Source organism: Lissotriton vulgaris, chromosome 7 (assembly GCF_964263255.1).
Source record: "Lissotriton vulgaris chromosome 7, aLisVul1.2, whole genome shotgun sequence".
NCBI lineage: Eukaryota > Metazoa > Chordata > Amphibia > Caudata > Salamandridae > Lissotriton > Lissotriton vulgaris.
The window spans coordinates 67,523,467-67,543,118 of NC_141695.1; positions in this window are offsets into that span (position 1 = coordinate 67,523,467).

Genomic DNA, 19,652 nt, shown 5'->3' on the forward strand with positions numbered 1-19,652 from the left:
GTGACAATAATGTTACTGAATTCATCAACAGTGTTTAGACCATCTAGTATAGAATTACAATCGGAAATTCATTTGAATTAGAATTCATACAGGATGCATGAAAATTCACGACCATTGGATGGTTTGGTGACCAATTAGTTGCTTGACTTTTAAAGCCAGAATCATTGTGGCCTGTGCTTTAATTACTTACTATTTTGTAAAAGGCTTAGATCATTTACACATTTACACCATTTACACATGCACCTCTCACCTTCATGTATTTGTAATCTATTTCCTGTTTTTATAACAAAAAATATCAATATACACAAGTTTACAGTACTTATACTGCACAACAATACGCGGTTAATGCCCCCTAGTCAGACTTTTCAAGTTGTAAATGAAGCATAACATGCAGATTTGATATTTAACCCACTGAAGTCCACATGCTTTGCCTTTGTACAGGCTTTTTCCTCTATGTATTTCAATAGGTTTAGCTTGCCAGATTCTATCAGGAGACCGGTGTGCTAATTATGACACAACTTGTGATTCTGATTCTTGTGCAAACAAGAGTTTGCACAGAGATTGGAATGTAGCCCTAAACTTCAATGAGGACCTAAATAAACCTATTACATTGTGAACCTCAAACAATTCTTATACCGTCATGAAACATTGTTTCCCTTAACATGCAATCTTTACCAACCAAACTAAGTACTAAGTCACGTAGCTGTATCAGCGTGTATAGGGAAGATTTTACATAGCACAATAGATCTGAGATTGTATATGCCTTTGCTGATGTATGCATGTACAATTTTAATATTTCTAACCCATAGACATATACTGTATATTAAATGCAGAGTAACACAATTACTTGTTGTGTGTGTCTGATTTGATGAGGGTCTAAAATAGCATTGCCCTTATACCCAGCAAGTGATCTCGCAGGTCTGTTATCCTTCAAACATCTCTCTTCCACATGTATGTAGCCCACTGAGAAGAGTTTTAGATATCTTTCCATTACCTTTTACATTCATAACTTTTGGGGGGCTAGGGAAATCGAACTGGGCGACTCCCCAAAAATGGAGGGTGGCATCAGCACACACACACACACAGTGAATGCATATCCTTTGTAGGGATCATCAAAATCCTGTCACACATAGTTTCAATTTAGGGTAGAGCTGTGAAAAAGGAGAACTAAGACCAGTACTTAGCTCAAAGGTTCTGGTCATTTGTTATGGAGGCTTTCTCCACTACACTTCAACTCTCTCCTCCCAGCTCCTACCTTTGGCCTGTGCACTTCATGTTTGGACTTACCTGCTAAACCCACTCAATCTCTCTCCATTTGCACAGAACAGAAGAGGTAAGAGGATGAAAACATTCAGTCAAGGGCAGGAATAAAGCTAGGGCGGCTTCTAAAAGAAATGTTACATGTTTATATTTTGTCTTCCACCTATCACTTTTACTGGTTTCCACCCCTGAGTGTATGCAAATATTCCTTTGTGGCATATAAGCATTGGCCTAGTATCCAGTAGTATACATTAAATCCTTGAGACAAGGGTACAGTCGTGTGGTCCTTCCATAAGATGTACTTGAACCTCTTAACTCAGCCAAGTCATTCCTCTCGTGGCACTTTCTGTAAGATGTACTTGCTTCCTTCCCCCACCACACTGTCAATCATCTGGTTTTAACCAAAGTCCACTCCACAGGATTTATCTGCCTCTCTACCTCTTACCATGTGACTTTTTACTTCCTGAAAGCATACCATTGCAGAAGAAACTTTTATGCATAGACATCCGCAGAAGGGTCAAATGAATTGGATGTGTGCTGTCCACTGCAGCATTTATGTGATGTGTTGATTCCTGGGGGAGACCAATGGATTTCACTTTGTTTGTCTCTGCTTCTACTATGTGTTAGTGTTTCACACACATGTCCTGCCAGGTTATTATAGCAGATCCGGCGTTGTGTCACATCCTAACTGTGTTAGTGGTGCAACTACCCAGCTTTCCAGTGCAAAAACATTTTTATATGAAAATAAATCCCTCATCCCATTTTGTACCCTATTAGATCGAGTTAGGCCAGAACAAAGCAATACTAAATGTGATCTTTGGTTTCAGAAGCACAGCAGAGCTGATTACAAACATACAAAGATCCACAAGACATTATTATGAAAATAAGTGACTACACTATGATGCCCATTTGGATTTACTGTATATAGATTTATAATACTTTGGATCATGTTGTAGCATATTTACAAACAAGATGTCTCTACTTCCATTTAATATTTTATCACAATCAAATCATGAGCTAGCAATGTGCCAAGCTCCGAAGCAGCACACAGCAGGTAGCCATGCCTTCTCTCTGAAGCTTCAAGTGAAATATGGCACCCCTTTCTTAGCCCACTCTTTGCTAGCAGCAGAAAGAAAAATTACTACATCTCCTGGAGTAGAGAGACTGTCTTCTATGTCCTCCAAGCACATCTTTTAAGTGAAGATAATGACTATCCATTGCTTCAATTAGCTGATTGTTTTAGCCTGCAACATGTTGCTTTCTGATGTTCCTTGCAATTCCTGTTAAAAAAAATCCAAGCATCTTAAATGCCTAGCTAATAATGCCAAATATGCCAAAGGGAAATTTGCAAAGTATGGAAGGAGCATAAGTAAAACATAGGGAACTAGACACATTTGAGTGCCATACATTATAAAAAAATGATTTCTCCACCCTTTCAATCAATCAAACACTACATTTGCAAAGCGCACTACTCACCCGTGAGGGTCTCAAGGTGCTGGGGGGGCTGCTGCTACTGCTCCAATAGCCAGGTCTTGAGAAGCCTCCTGAAGTTTATTAGGTCCTGGGTCTGCTGTAGGAGGATGGGGAGGGAGTTTGAGGTCTTGGCGGCGAGTTTGAGTTTAAAGCATTTATAGAGCGCACGTTCACCTGGCGGTTTCATAGCGCTGTGGTGTACTGAACCCAGAAGGACAGGAAGATCAGGAGGGAAGCAAGGAAAAAGGCAGTTTATAATGGGAAGGCTTGTGAGGTGGGAGAACGATCTGCCACTGATGGCCATTCTTCTGATGCAGGGGACGGTGGCGAAGGCAAGGTCGGCAGAACAGAGCTGTCGGTTCGGGGTGTAGAAGGTGAGTCGTCTGTTGGGGTATGCCGGTCCGGAGTTGTGGAGCGCCTTGTGTGCGTGGGTGAGGAGCTTGAAGGTGATCCTCTTGTTGACGGGGAGCCAGTGCAGGCCTCTCGGGTGTGGTGTGGTGTGATGTGGCTGTGGCACAGGATGTCGATAATCAGGCGTGCAGAGGCATTCTCTATGTCTTTTAGTCGTTTCAGGAGTTTGGCTGAGGCTCCTGTGTAGATGGCATTTCCTTAGTCCAGCCTGCTGCAGATGAGGGCTTGGGTAACCGTTCTTCTTGTTACGGTGAGGATCCAACTGTAGATCTTGTGGAGCGTGCAGAGGGTGTAGAAGCAGGAGGACAAGACGGCGTTGACTTGCTTGGTCATGGAGAGTGTTGAGTCGAGGATGAACCCCAGGTTGCGTGATGGTCGATGGGTGTCGTTGCCGCTCCAAGTGCGGACGGCCACCAGGAGTCATCCCAGGCTGAGGGGGTGGAGACGAGGATGAGGACCTCTGTCTTGTCCGAGTTCAGCTTCAGATGGCTGTACTTTATCCACTCGGCGACGACTTTCATTCATAGGCGATGATGTTGAGGTCGCGCATTCAGGCTACGTGGGCGAGCACAGCCATTTAGATATTGAACAAGGTCGGGCTGAGGGATGATCCTTGGGGTACGCCGCAGATTATCTTGGAGGCTTCGGAACAGAAAGGGGTGAGGCAGATGCTCTGGGTTCTGCCAGAGAGGAAGGAGGTGGTCAAATCAAGAGCCTTGTCTTGGATCCCTGCGTTGTGGAGGCGTGTGCGTAGGGTGTGGTGGCAGACATGAAAATTATTTTGCAACTCAGTCCTGATGTATGTAAGGTTATGAAGGCTTGCACAACTGTTTTTCTCAAAGGCATTGGAACACAGCATTGACCCTACAGTATCGCTATATATAATATATGGTTGGCTGAGGCTTGTCACATATATCTTATATGAATATCCTGAAAATCTAGAGTGGGTATAGCCCTTGTTGACCATAGTTGGACACACAACTATTTTAGAATGATAAAGGACATCAGAAGACACAAAGTGGCAGCCAGTCTACTTCTGCAATCATAGTCCACATTTCTTTCAGATTTTGGGAAAACAACATATTGAGATTTAATAATGTCCATGTTGGCTCTTTATGTAATCTTAACCTATCCCACAAAATATTATCTTGCTTTGTAGTAGGATTTCACTGTAACAGCACAATACAGCATCTACATAAACTTACCTGAAATGAAAGCAAAGTATAGTTTTAAGTAACAATCATTAACCACACCTCCTGCCAGCATCATTCAAACATGGTGCTGAGGTCTGACATTTGCCATCAAGGTCATGGAATAGCAAGCAGTTTAGTTTGAGTTGGTGAAGGAGACAGCATGAAGCTCAGGTGGAGGGGCACACAATAAACTGAAGGCAGTGAGTTGGAGGGGGACTGACATAATCTAATTGAAGCAGTCAAGGAGTGTAGGTCAATATCCTATCAGCTCAGTTATATAAGTCTGTTCTACATCACATTTAGCCTAAGGGACATGGTCACATGAGCCCCATTAGACAAATGTAGCTCTCTTGATACAGAAGCAAATCATTAACATGTGTTGACTAATGACTGTATTTTAATTCCATGGGGTCATACTATTTCTGCAATGGAAATAAGCTCAAAGGTAGACTTGCTGAGAGTGGATTCCCATAGGTAATAAGATATCAATGTTTGCTAGCTGAAGACAAGCAGTGATTGACTTTTCAATAATATCCCCTTCGACGCTCATGACTGAGCCGTTCCGTCATGAGTGCTGGTTAGGCTGTGCTTATGATGGAACCATTCCCTCACGACCACGCCTGTTTTTTAGAACCTTCAGCACAGCGCGAAAATTTGCGCCGGGCTGAAGGTGTTATGGTGGGAATGATTTTTTCCACTGAACTGCTATTTCTGTCATAGCTTCAGTAGGATTCGGTGTGAATATAGCTATATCATCGGCGTAACCCAATACCTTGGTTTCAAATTGGCCTGTAATAACTGGTTTAATTATTTGATCTTCAAGGAGCTTTACAACTAAGGGATTTATATATAGGGCGAATAGTAGCGACGAACAAGGGCACCATCGTCTTGTACCTCTAGAGATGTTAATAGCACCTGATTCAAGCCCATAATCTGTAATTTTGCATTTGGACTACTATACATTGCTTTAATAGATTTGACAAATTTGGGGCCAAAATTGTATTGTTCCAGAACAGCCCAAAGGAAGTTCCAAGATACGCGATCAAAGGCCTTTTCAGCGTGAAGGAGGATCATCGACATCTGGCCCCCATTGCAGAGATTATATCAAATAGGGTGATAGCTCTGCGGGTGTGGTCCGTAGTATCTTTACCGGGAAAAAATCCATGCTGCTATGGGGACACCAGGTGCTCGATGACCCTGCCAAGCCCAATGGCCATAATTTTGGCATATAATTTGGAGTCTGAATTAATTGAAGAGATTGGACAATAAGATGTAAGTTCGTCTGGGGTTTTCCCTTTTTTTGGAAAGACAATTATGTTTGTCTCCTTCCATGAATCTGGAGGAGTACCATTCCATTGAATCCCCAGAAATAGATTGTGGATAAGGGGACCAAGGTGCTGGCACAAGATTTTATACAGATCAAGGGAAATTTTGTCCGGGCCTGCGGCTTTTCCAGATGAGAGTGAGGATAGGGCTAACTGTACTTCCGCAGAAGTAATTTCCTTTTCGAGATTCTCTCAAGCAATATTATCTAAGATCTTGCAGGTATCGGGGTTATTGAAAAGGTTGCTCAGATAGGTGTCTAGATCATTCCTGTTTGCTATTATATCATCCTGATATAAGTTTTGATAATATTGCTGAAATGCATTAATTATATCGGAAGTCTGCGTGAGTGTCTGCCCTCCTGCCTGTATAGAGCTAATAGCATTAAATAATTTTTTTTGACGAGTACGCAGAGCAAGTTGTTTGCTGACCCTTTCGCCTTTTTCATACAATTCCTTCTGATGTACTCTAAAAGTCTCAGCAGCTTTTTGGCTTTGCCCTGAGTTAAATTCAGATTTTATGACTTGAAGCTCGTACATGGCATATGTTCCATCATTTCCTTCTGCTATTTGTGTGATATGTTCTTCCTCTGCTCTAGCTAGATCACGGACTTTTTGGCTGTATTCATTGTTTCTTAGTTTCCGAGCCATAGCTTCAAATCTCATCGTTTCTCCTCTAAGTGCGGCTTTAAAACAGTCCCAAACCAAGTTTCTTGAGGCACTGTAACGGTTGATATCGAAAACTTCTTGAGCCCATCTAACGATGTGATTAATGTAGTCTTTATTGGCAAGAAGTTTTCGGTCAAACTTCCAGGCCCGGTGTTGTCATGTTGTGGTTATAGTACTTATTGTAAGAGTTAGAGCATTATGGTCGGAAATAAGTTTTGGAAGTTTGGTGATTGTGGCTTGCGTGACTAAGTCGGTTGATACAAACATGTAATCTAATCGAACATGCCTGCGATGGGGGCATGAAAAGTACGTATAGCCAGGGTCTGGGTAATTCTTGGTGTTCCATATGTCGACCAGGCCCAGACTTTCTACAAGCCTGTTAAACGCCTTAAAAACACGTGGCTTATGTTCCGTGCATTTTAAGTGTGTATGTCTATTACTCGTTGAGTCTAGCAAGATATTTAGATCGCAACATATGATAAGCGACCCCTGCCAAGCTGCGAGTTCAAGCTCGAGTTTCTCAAATATAGCAGGGTCGTCCTGATTGGACCCATAAACTGAGCATATGGTAATGCCGAGAGCAAGCTTAACGATAACCCATCTGCCCTGTGGGTCCACTAATTTACATGTTGCTTGGCCAGGTGAGGCTTTGGCTAATATAGCTACTCTCTGGGTGTTAAAGGTTTGTGATGTACAGGCTAGTAAATTATATCCCCTTATAGTAAGCAGTGTCCTCTTATCCCAGGGCAGGTGGGTCTCTTGGAGACAACTAATATCTAATGGGCTTTGGTTTATTATTTCGCCCAAGCGATGACGTTTGTCTCTGGATAACAGACCAGCAACATTCCAGGTTTGGATAGTCATCCTCCCCATGAGAGTATATTAGAAGCATTCGATGTTACTCCTTGCCTCTGCTGCTTAAACTCGTGGTATTCTTTATAACATGTTTGACCTAGCTTGCTTACAGTGGTTCCTATAATTAATACTAGATTAAAAAAGACAATGACTCCTATCTTGAAGCTGGTTTTGTTTTCATTTTTTTAACTCCCCCACACCCCTCCCACCCCAGAGCACCCCTAAACCCACCCTCTACCCCCCACAAATAGGCATTCAGGCTCCATAAGAGTCTGGGTGATGGTTAGCTGGTTTGCAAGGAACCAGATTGTGTGCAGCGGGTGATCAGTTGGTAGCTGGCATCTCGGCATCCCTACCCCAGTAGTTTTTTTGGAGTGAGGTATAGGTCTTAGGCAAAAGCTTATATTAATTACGCACAAACATAGCATCTGTCTATGCTCCCTATTTTACCCACCCTTTCCTCGCATTGTCTCAAAGTAGACCTGTACCTCGTACCAATGGTGTTCTATTACCAATTTTAAATTTTAGGCTATTTAATGTGTTTCTTTTTTTCCTTTTTTTATGTTTATCTTTGTCTTTACTGTTTTCCTTTCATCTCCTATAGATATTCTTGCGCCTGGATTTCGCTGATAAAACTTCTGTTGACGCCGTTAAAGATGATTTTCAGTCTTGCAGGATTCTGTAGATAGACCGTGGCTACCAGCTGCTCAAAAGGGGTAAAGCGTTGCCGCATCCGCCATCTTCTTTCGACCGTCGCATGGGCAAAGTCAGGTCTACTAAAAAACATATACCCTTTGAGCTCTCTTTTGTGATTTGGGAGTGCAAGGTCAAAAATTTCTTCTTGTAGGAGAAAGTTGCCAAAGTAAACCAACATTGCTCTTGGGTATTTCTCTGATGATTGTGCTCGTTTGTAGAGGATAAGCGGAAAACGATGGGCCGCTGGACCTCTTTATCCCAATCTCAAGTGGTTAGTTCAGGGAATGATTCTTTAAAAAGGGATATCATATAGCACCTGGGATCATCCCCCTCAACTCCCTCTGGAATTCCCAGAAGGTGCAAGTTATTTCTCCCGTGCCTGTTTTCATGGTCCTCGATTTTCATCATCAAGTCCCCCACAATTACATCATGTTCTTTTCCTTGTTTCTGGAGGACAGAAACATCTTTTTCAAGGTTTTCTGTCCGTATCTCCATCGAAGCAGTTCTATCTGATATTTCTAAGCAGGTTTGGCCCACCTTGTTGATTGCTCCTTGAAGATTATTGTTGTCTAGTTTCACGTCCTTTTGAAATTTCATAATTGAATTGAATACATCCCCCAAGGAAGGTTCTAAATGATCTCCTCCTACGCCAGATAGTTGAAGCTCGGTCATATTTACATCTCTTGGTAGGTAGTAATTTGGATCGGGCACTGATATAGCTTGTGCAGATGGATTCCTTTGACGGTGATCAAACCAATCTGTATTACTTTGATCGGTGGTGTCTTCATCGATAAGTTTTAGTTGTCTCCTATGTCTTTTTTTCTTGCTTTTTCCTTGCACTGTTATCTTTAGGAGAATCAATCGACTTTTTAGAGTTAGGATTAGAGTTGAAGTCAGAATCAGAGGGTCCTGAGCTTTCAGAGTTTATCGGGTCATGTCTTAGCCTATGTTGTTCACTTGACGTAGACATACCAGTCTCATATATTGCGGACCCCACCTCTGAGTCTGAATTTGATTCTGTTACAGGCCTATCTGGAAATGGAACAATAGTGTCAGAGTTTAGCTCGATATCCCGATATTGATAGTTTTTTTCTGGTGCTGCACTAGTCGTGCTTGAAGATGGAATAAGGGAAGCTAATGCAAGTGAACTAGCTGTCTGTGCAGATTCTTCGAGTGATACTGATGTCGGATATTCCGTAAGTTTTTTAGGTTCTTTAGGTTCTAGTCTTATAGAGCTGTTCGCCACAGTCACTGGTCTGTTCATGGCATTCCTATTTATGGAGACCTGGTATTTACTCTGACTGCCAGGTATTTTGGACAGGTTATTTGGATTACTGTCAGTTTCTACAGGCCCCCCTGATCAGGTTGCCCTTTAATTACCGTGGTAAAGATGTTTGAAATCCGGGGTTGGGCATCATTTAACTGGCCACTGGTTTTAGCAGCAGACTTTAGGTTTTAAATGGCCTGTAGCCGCTTAGATTTTTTTGCCAATAATTCCATTTTGGCAGTCACCTGTAAATTTTCAGCACCCTCTTCCAAACCATATTCCTTTTCTTTGTTTTTGTCTATTTCTTTATTTTTATTTTGTTCCTTATCTTTCTCCTTTTCTTTATCTTTGTCTATATTTTTATTTTTTTCGTTATCTTTCTTCTTTTCTTTATCTTTATCCTTCTGTTCCCTCTGTTTCTCTTTATCCTTATCTTTATCAATGTTTTTAGTTTCTTCATCCTTATTTTTTGCCCCCTTGTCTCGGGCGCCTCGTTGCATTTATCGGGCCTTGAATGTTTATGTCCTCAGGACGGGTTCCTGCCCCCTTTGTGCCTGTCGTGGCTGTCTCGCTCTGTGCGCTCACGATGCATAATTCGCGTGGCACATACCCGGGACTGGACCTCTCCACATCAGCCATGTTGACAACCTTCTTTTCCTTTACACGCTGACTCTTCTGTCCTTTCACTTGGTCAGCTGTGGAGCTGGAGCAGGAGCAGGGGGAGGGGTCGACAACTCACCCCACAACTCTCGATGTATGCCTTAACTTCTTTGACCTCGACGAATACCAGCACAAGGGCCAGGACAAAAACCGTTTATGAGAGCTACAGCACCCAAAATGATATGCAAACCTCGAGAACGCAGCCACCAGGCAGCCAGAATTACCAAGAGTGCTCGCTGAAGTAAGGTACACTGCCCCTGAGCTTGTTCGTAAGTTCCTAGTGCTTCGAGCTTGTGTGCTCCACATTGAGCAGTGCTTGATAGTGTTTTTCCTAGGTCACCTTGACAATGGAAAGCCGGAGAACGAAGCATAGCGTAGCGTCGATCCGAGGTCGCTTCGAGGTACTTGCCAACCTGCTGATCCGTCTCAGGGTTCCGTTCTCGGCCACAAGGCAGGATCCACAACAAACAGCTCCAGAACTCCCAAGGCTCCAAGATTCTCCGGTGCCCAGAATGCTAGAGCCCCAGACCTGACCTGATGGCGGCTGAGCCGTTGACCCGGTGACTGTGATGGTAGGAGCCGAGAGCGAGAACCGGGCGCCGGGAACCGGGCGCCAGGAGCCGGGAACAGAGAGCCGCCGTTGAGTCCCAGACCCGGAGTCCTGGGAAGCGGAAGGAGCTGCAAGCTCCTAGGTTCAGGTACGTTTTTTTTTTGTGGGTATGGTATGGTTGAATAGATGTGTTACGATTTTAAATTTCGCAGGGGGGGTTGTCAGGGTCAGCTCCTTGACAAATTTGACAGTTTGAAACAACCAGCGGTTTTAATCAGCTCAGCTCAGCTCAGTTCTAGAATTAGATTCAGATTTGTGCAAGTTTAGATCAGCTCATCTCAGCTCGGACTGTAGGTCTGTAGGTATATTGTCTGGTAGTTTGTTGTAGCTCCGTCTCTGTCTCCGTCTCCTTCAGGGAACCATCATCATCATCTTTTCGGGATTTCACTCCAGTATTCCACGGCTGGGGTTTGTCCGGCGATTCGTCAGTTCACCAAGTTCATCAGGTGTTCTTCAGAGGATTTCACCGGTACTGATACTGGCACACCGGTTTAAGCAGTTTCTTCAGCGACATCAGTCAACCTCCGTTGACTACTGTAGGTACGGCACAGAACAATGCCCAGTACCACACGGCAGTACCACACGGCAGGACATGGAACTGTGGCACTCAACATCAAACCGCATCAAACATTGTACATGGGTTAGGTCTTCCGGAGCCCAGCTTGCCGCTCTGGTCACACCGACGCCTTCTCGCTCACACCATCACTCTTACTGATGCTCGGAATTTTGATCTAGGTGCCCTTCTGATGCAAAGGAGAAATGATGTTAGACGCTTTCTAAGTTTTGTGAAGCACAGTTGTTATGCTACTCATCAAATAGAATACATATGTTTAAAAAGTCAAGTGTAACACTTAACATAGTAAATCGGAAAAATATTGCCACATTTTTGAGGAACACTAGTGTTTGCCCTGAAGAAGAGAAGTTCAATTTTAGAGATTGTGAACTGTGTGTTGGCTTGGATTTATTTGTTATAAAAGTTCCAAATAAAATATTTGTACCTTGAGCATCACATCTCTACACTGTAAACTTCAGAATTCTTTCCATGACTATGGTAGAATAGACAATATAGCATTTCCTACAAGGGCACTTTGAGTGGGACAGATCATACTTACTCTACCATTCAAAAGGAAGCAGTGACATTGTGATGGGCTAAGCAGTATCTCCACACATATGTGTGGAGGGTGTCCATTACCTCAGCATAGATCATAAACTCCTGCTGGCCACACCCAGAACTGCTAAGTGGCAATAGTCTTTGCAAAACTTTAACCGTAAGGCTGAATATGCACTAGGCAAAATAACATAGTAGCAGTTTTTTTATTTAAAAATGGAAGTTTTAGATTATGTGGTTTTGGTGAATGAATAGAAAGTTTGCATGTCCAACCAGATTGAATGGAGCTCTGAGAGCAACGAGTTAGACAATGATGTAGTGATTAAAAAAGTAATGTCACAGGTTGCACAAAGTTGGCCTCAGAACTCAGATGCGATGAATGTAACTCCAATACTTTCCTTCACCTGGAAGAATACCCAGCCAATTGTGTCATCTTCTAGGAGAAGGAAAGTATTGGAGTTAGTTCATGTGGGTCAGAGAAATTCTGTCAAGGAAATAAGTGTTTGGAGACTTTTGGTGGACTGGGGTGGATAAACTATTGAGTGTTTCATTAGGGACCACGGTCCTTGTATTTTAAGAGACAAATCCAAAGTGACTCAACCATCTTTTATCAGGTCTATGGATGCACCTTTTGTGCCATGGTCCAAGTTAGGGTTGGAAGTTTCTCGGTTTTGGGTGAAAGTTCTAAATGTGCTATTGTACTCACTATATGTCTAAATGGTTCGGGGACATTATTGTGTAGAGTGTATATACAGCAGTTGTAATCCAGTTCTCACAAAAGCTGTTAGTTAGACCTGTCAACCTTATGCTGAACTTCCCCCAAACGTTTTGTGCTTAAATTTGTTTAGTTTTTTGCCTTAATAATCTGTGCACTTTACCACTGCTAACCAGTGCGTAAGTGCTTGTGTTCACTTCGCTAAACATGGTTTAATTGGTTCAAATGTGATTGGCATTTTTAATGTACTTATAAGTCCCTTGCAGAATGATATTGCATGTACTTAGAGTCTATCAATTAAATGTTACTAGTGGGCCTGCAGCACTTATTGTGCAATCCACTTAAGTAGAATCTTAAAACATGCCCACATCCTGCCACTGCAGCCTGAATGCAGTTTTAAGCTGCTGATTTACCTTGCCAAATAACCCCCTTGCAAAGCCTTAACCAATACTTTTATTGCGTATGTGTCACCCCTAAGGTAGACCATAGGTAGCCCATAGGGTAGGGTTCATTGTATTTAAAAGGTTGGACATGGACTTTTAAGTTTTACATTTTCTGGTAGTGACAAACTCCTAAATTTGTTTTCAATTACTGCAAGGCCTTCCTGTCCCATACGGTAAAATTGGGCTACCTTACTGCATTTAATAGGTGCTACCTTTGATTGTGACCAGGTTTCCACTAAATTTTGGTATCTATAAAGTTGTAATGAAAAATCCTCTTTAATGGTAACGTCGTACTACAATTACAATTTTGATAATGCTACTTTTTGGAAGTTTGCATTTTCCTATGGCAGCAGCCTGTCTTTGCTGGCCTTCTGTTCAGAGCCAAAGGGACGCAAAATGCTTCTGTAGTGTAGTTCCTATATTCCCAATAGGCTCTGCGCATTGAAATAACATAAACAGCAGTGTAGACGTAGGACTGAGGTCATCTAGGTCTCTACTGACTATGTTAGACTTATTTAGTTTTGCCAGCTAGCTCAGAGGTCACTAGAAACTTTCTCGAATGTTCAGTGGTTAGAGGCGGCAGACCCGAGAGCAGAGGACGGCCCGGGACCAGGGTTCGATTCCCGGCGCGGCAGGTTTCTGGACCAGGGTCAGCGGACTCGATAATTCTCTCGCTCGGTGCCCACTCTGATCAGCGATCACACTCGGCAACTCTGGGCAATAGCTTGCCTCATCTTCACTAACGGCCCCACCAGACCGCCGGGGATGCCTGGTCTCACCCTGGAGATACCCATTAAGGGACCATCTCTCAGGGAAGCCAGGAAGGGTTTTGCATCGGTCGAAGCGCCTTGGGACCCTACGGGTAAGTAGTGCGCTATATAAATGCCTATACATTTACATTTACATTTACATTTACAACCATCCTGATTTAGACAAGAAGGGATTCGTTTCTGACAACCGCATAAACATGACAACTTTGCTCCCTCAGGATAAAGAGTGTATCTCTAGAGTCGTGTGAAAACAGTAGGCAGCTATTTCACTCAGTCAATCGTGCATGCTTAGTTCCACCAGAGTGCAGAGAAATAGAGAGATGGGCGTTTTCAATAAAAGATGTTATTTTATTGAGCAGTCTTCTTTCTCATGCAAGAGAAATGAATTGCCACAATTGCAATACTTATCATAAAGTAAAGTGCGTACAGTAAAAGTAGTATTATGAAATAATACTGTAAAAGCATTGATATGGTTTCTTAGCCGTATGATACTTTAAAATGGATAAAATATATAAATACATTAAAACATTGACTAACGAACTCAACTGGTGCTTCTAAGATACGCCTACCCCGGTGTACCTGACCTAAGCCTAATACGTGGGAAGGAGTAAGTAAGTTGCAGTTTTAAGTTAAGTTGTTTTTTTTGCCAAGTATCAGAATCAAGAATTCTCTCTAAGGTTTTAATCAGCTCTGTCCATTGGTTATAGAATGAAGGAGGTCTTGTATCTCGCTTCTCAGGACTCGATCTCCCAGCAACCCGCGAGGGTAACGTGGGAACACCAGAGCTGGATTTCTCGGCGTGAGAAAAGGCAGCTTCTCCAGCGCGTCAAAGGGGAGGGGCGGCTTCCTTCGGCTCTCGCATCAGCTGGGCTTCGGATAAGTAGATAGCCGCTCTGCTCCACACCACCGTGTGTTTGCTTAAGGCAACGTTGGTATATTTATACCTGAAAGGTGCCTGTTTTGACGCAAGGTTGGACATAAGACGTCACTAAGAACTAACAGTTCTTTCTGGACTCCAGGAGTTCTTGTGCAAATAAAAACAAAAGCAGGGGAATTCCCGGGCCTGCTGGATGCTTGGTTTGTTTAAAGAATGTGTTGTGCTTTCTAGGAGTCTATGGGAGTAGCCTTTCCGTGCTTTGAACTGCATGGGCTATTACTAAATATGGATATGATTCTTATGCCTTTATAAGGATACTATTTATTATAACCACATAAGGGCATGAATCGGAAATATCGAATTAGGGTCCTAGATAGAAATACAACACCCACTCCACGTATTAATGTTCATCATTACTAAAAATAAGCAATATTAAACATATGATGCATGTGTGTTTTCCAACAAAATAAAGGGAGTTCCCTTGAGTTACAACTTGGTTAATTTAGACTAGTCAATCTCTTGGGAAATAAGTGACCCACACACATTCAATCGCTCTACCTATTCATGGAATCAACAAAAAGAGCACTTACAATCTAAAGAAACTATAGGAACTATGTGACACGTAGCCGGTAAGTTTGTGTATTGTATATCAAAATATTTATTATTTAAAAACAAAATTATATAAAAAACATTCAGCTTAAAAACATACATATAAGTATTTCTTCTGCCAGTAGGTATTTTCAACAGTGCACTGTTGTTTTTAAAGCACTCTATCAGACTCTAAATTCATTGTCTCATAGCAGGAATCATGGTAAGTAATACATTAAAACACACATATATTAAAACACACATATATTAAAAATGGTTTTCAAACAAAATAAATCAACGCATTTCGGTGGATCTCTGCTGTGCGCACCACCTTCTTCAGGACAGTATTTTAAACAGTTCTGTAGAGACAATATTAATAAAATACATTATAAAACTTATTCCCGGCTTACGTTTTACAGATGAGATAATGCTAATAACACTCTACACTTCAATTTTCTTAGTGAATTAACCCACTGTTCAGAGATTCTGGACCCTCTCTTTTCTCCTTATCTATACAGAACAAGTCTATTTCTTCTATGTTATGTGTTTGTTTTTAGATCCAATGCTAAATTCCATGTGTTGCTGTGTACTACACATAACTTTTCCCTGTGCTCATTTTGTGATCCCAGTGCTTCCTTTCAGCCCCACATTCATGCACATTTGATGATTATTCTAGCCCCATGTGTGATCTGAGCATAGAACCTATTCTAGTTGGTTATAGGTGTACAATAATTTGGTACCCACCTATTGAGTTGTCTTAGTACAGCTCAAATGATGAACCTCCTACTAAATTAAGGCGCTGGTGCCCAATGGAGTAACAATGCCTGTGTTGATGATAGACAAAAGTATTATATTCTCGAGCTATTTGATGTCCATTAGCATATAGTGTTTAGCTAAATTACACTTACTCCTGGGAAAGATGCTCAACGTGAATTCTTATGATTCTTTACGTCCTCATGTAGGTTTTGGGTAATCACTTAAGTATACACGATGGCACCTATTAATAAGAAGCATTTATAATTATTTTTTAAGGTGCTATTAAAGCAAGAAGAACCAGTCTCATCCGTTAATTTAGTAGGTGATGAAATGCCTCTTACCCATGTTAAAATATTTTGGTTGCTTATAGTGAGGTAGTTGCTTTCCTCTCTTCTATGGTTACGCTGAGAATTCCTTTATTTTTCTCCTTTAGAGCGTATTCTATGAGATAAATTATTATAATAATTAGGAGAGTGTCCCTTCCTTCTTGGGTGAACTATACTATTACCCCAATTACTGCATGATAATGATGTTATTGTCGCTATCTCTTGCGGTTGTCTATACATAGGTTATTTAACCTTACCGCTCCAGACTCTCACCCTTCTCTTTCCCTCGGGTTGCTAGATTTTAAGTCAAAACTATCCCCAAAACCCTCCCCAAAATACATATTTGCATTGGAAATGGTGTATGGATTATACACGAAAATGAGTATCTGGTACTGTACGTTTTTTTCAAGCGAGGTTATCATTCAGTTAAATGCATATATATCAGCTGAATGAATTGCGAAAATTACAAATGAAAATTACACATGAATTGGCTCTGTATACAGAAGAGAAGGTCAAGACCATTTCATCACATATTTATACGATATTGTACATGTGCTAGAGGCTGAGGTAAAATATTGTCTCTAATGCCTCTAAAAATAGAAGCTCTGTTCTCTAAGAATAGTTCTACTTTAAGCAAAGTATCATGTGCCGGAAAAAATGGTAAATATTTTTGATTTGAAAGAAAAATAATTTAGCTTTCAGGGGAGAAAAAAAAATTAATTCCAAAAGTTTTCAGTTGCTTTGTTTAACAGAACTGAAGGCCAAATTCAGAGTTCAGGGAACGCTGTGTGCTTGTTGTTTTTAAAAGTTATTCTCATTGTTCAGGGGAGAACATCATATCAGACAGGCTCGCAAAAAATTGGTCTACAACATCAGGTGAAAGTTCGACCAGGTTTGAAAATACTGAAACTGTGCAGTTCTCTGTGTGATTGCTATCATCAATGTTTGGATCAGCAATGCTCACAGAAGGTTGTACCTGTTTGGTGCTGCTTCTCCCTCGTACTTCACCGCCACCTACTCGTAATGGTGAATTCTCAACGAATGCCATCATCAGAATAGGTAGCCGCTGGGGACAACACGTTGCATGAGTCGTTACCGGACCTAGCAAAGTATCGATATCCATTGGTATTGCTGATGGTAGTGTAAGACACGCATTCTTCTCCGCATAGCAGACATCGAAGCACAGGTAAGATGCTATCTTGCCAGATTGGTCTGAATGAAAGAAACCAAGTTGCACTCAGATCTCTTAGCCGGGCTAATCCGAGGATTATAGTGATTTTGTCTCGGTAGCGTATTGCTAGGATTGTTTCTTCCATCGTTGCTAGAGTCTTGTCTGTGGCTTGGCTTGACATATCGGAGCAGAAGGAACAAAAATAAAATTCCTGCTACGAGTCCCAAAGTTAAAGGTAGGCCTCCAAAGACAGAATGGACAAAATTCGGGAAGATGCCCAGAACTGTTTCAAACGGTGTTAACAGTCCCGAAAAAATTGTCTTAAATACATGTGTGATGCCACTGGTATCAGACATGTTTAAAATTTGACTTAAGATTTCTACAAAATGCACGGGGCAATTTGTCGATAAAAGGGTATGTTTCTCTGCTGCTGTCCTTGCAACTTGCAGATCATACGTTTCTTTGGCTGAGGTCAATGACACAGTCGTCTGTAAAAGAATAGACTTCATTCTGCTTAAAGTATCAATTCAAATAGAAGAGATATTCACATAAGGCCATATTGCCGCCTCCATGTCTGGATTCCTGTTTGGATACAATACTTGCATACAGCAAACGACCTTGGAAGTAACAGTTACGAGATAGCATTCTCCTGGCACTATTCCACAACAGCTGTGGTCAGTTATTATAACGTAGCTACCGTTGGAAAGCTGTCTGAAGAACGGTTCTATCTGTGTTGCAGGAGTGCCTTGCAGGTGACAAGAAAGGTTATTTAAAGACCCTTCGCAGGCTCCATGCAAGTTAATACCTTGACACAGAAGTGTACCGCTTAGTGATTTTTTACAATTATTACCACTAAGAAATACCTCCTTTTTCCCTTCATTATAACATTTGTGTGTGTAAGGTAAATCCTAGGTTGATTTGATGTATCCTTTACCCAACCTTTCATACTGGCCTGCTGGTATATATAGTTGGCAATATTTAAACTGGAAAGTTGTTATCGGAATTGTAATTGGTCCGTGTATTATCCATTCAATGACAGGTCTCTCTGACATTGTCAATGGTGATCTCTCAAGTTTTTCAATGCTCAGAATCGTATAGTCTGCTCCTTTTTGTGCCAAACAGATTTGTTTATCAGTAAGGTTAAAGATAGAAAATAATGACGTTATGTTGATTAGACGCCATGGCGCGTAGCCTGAACATAGGTTTTGCAACGTCCAGCCTAGCTGTACAATAGAACAAAATTGGGACTGACCATGTTGTAACATTAGCAAGTCTTGCTCTATTATATCAAAGACAGAAGATACAATACTGTCCAGTGAATATATTCTGGAAGACAGAGTCGTTAACCCATTGTTCACTACAGAAAGTGATTTTTCCAAATTTATACGATCAATTTCTCGTATTTTTTCTGCTGTTTCAATTTGCATTACTTTCAAAGCTTCGTTGTATGCAGCGCATATACCAGCCGCTATGAAACATTTTTGACGCTGTTTGCGACGTCCCAGTATGAAATCTCGCAAGTCAGCACCTTCTTTAAGTAAAGTCAAGTGTTGCCTATTTTCAGCCAGTGTGGATTTCTGTAGTCACTGAAGGCATAATTTCCCTACACTGTATGTTGTAACTATCCCTGGATGGTGTCTCTGGGAATATCTTGGGTCTGGTCTGGTCAGCTTGAACCCCTGGTTTTTATTCAGGAATCTATCTTGACAGTTATTTGTGTCTATGGGCCAGATCAACCATTTTTTCCAATCAGGATTTGTTCTGTTTTGGTGAAAAATACGGGATACGTCTATTTCCACATCTGTAGTGCTATTACTATCAGGTATGGGCATTGGAATAGACAGTTTATTTAAGTCTTTTATTTTTGCTAAACCAAGGCAAGTAGTTTGTAGAATGTTATCATTCAGGAAAATTATTTGTTCTGGGATCATGCTGGCTCTAAATAATGATTCTAGACCTTGTACCTGCCAGTCTTTTGTTCCCCAAATGGTTTTTGTTTCAATGTTATTTTTCCAAAATTCAAAACCAAATGTAGACATTTTGTCATAAAATTTTTCAGAATAAATCAATTTAGAATTTGTCAACATTGTTTTCATTCCTGTCTTATTTTACATTTTAAAATAAAACTTTTCTGGATCACTATTGTTAAACCCTGAGAAGTATGGAAATTTCTCAAAAAATGTCTTCGAACTTCCGTTTGGAGGAGTTGGACAATGTTCCCATTGATTATAAGTAAAAACATTTCTAGGTTGCGCAGATTTATGCAAATAATGATGACCATGGTGATTGTAACAGTATAATTCTTCATAATTTGATTAAACCTGTAAATAATCATGTTCTGTAAATTTAGCTGACATTACTAAATCTGAAATCATCAGAAAAAGAACTTGGTATCACAAAGTCACTTAAGGAAACCTTAAAATGGTGTGGATACTTCAAGAGCTCAATCGGGCCATATATTTCATAATCAGTTCTGTCCCAT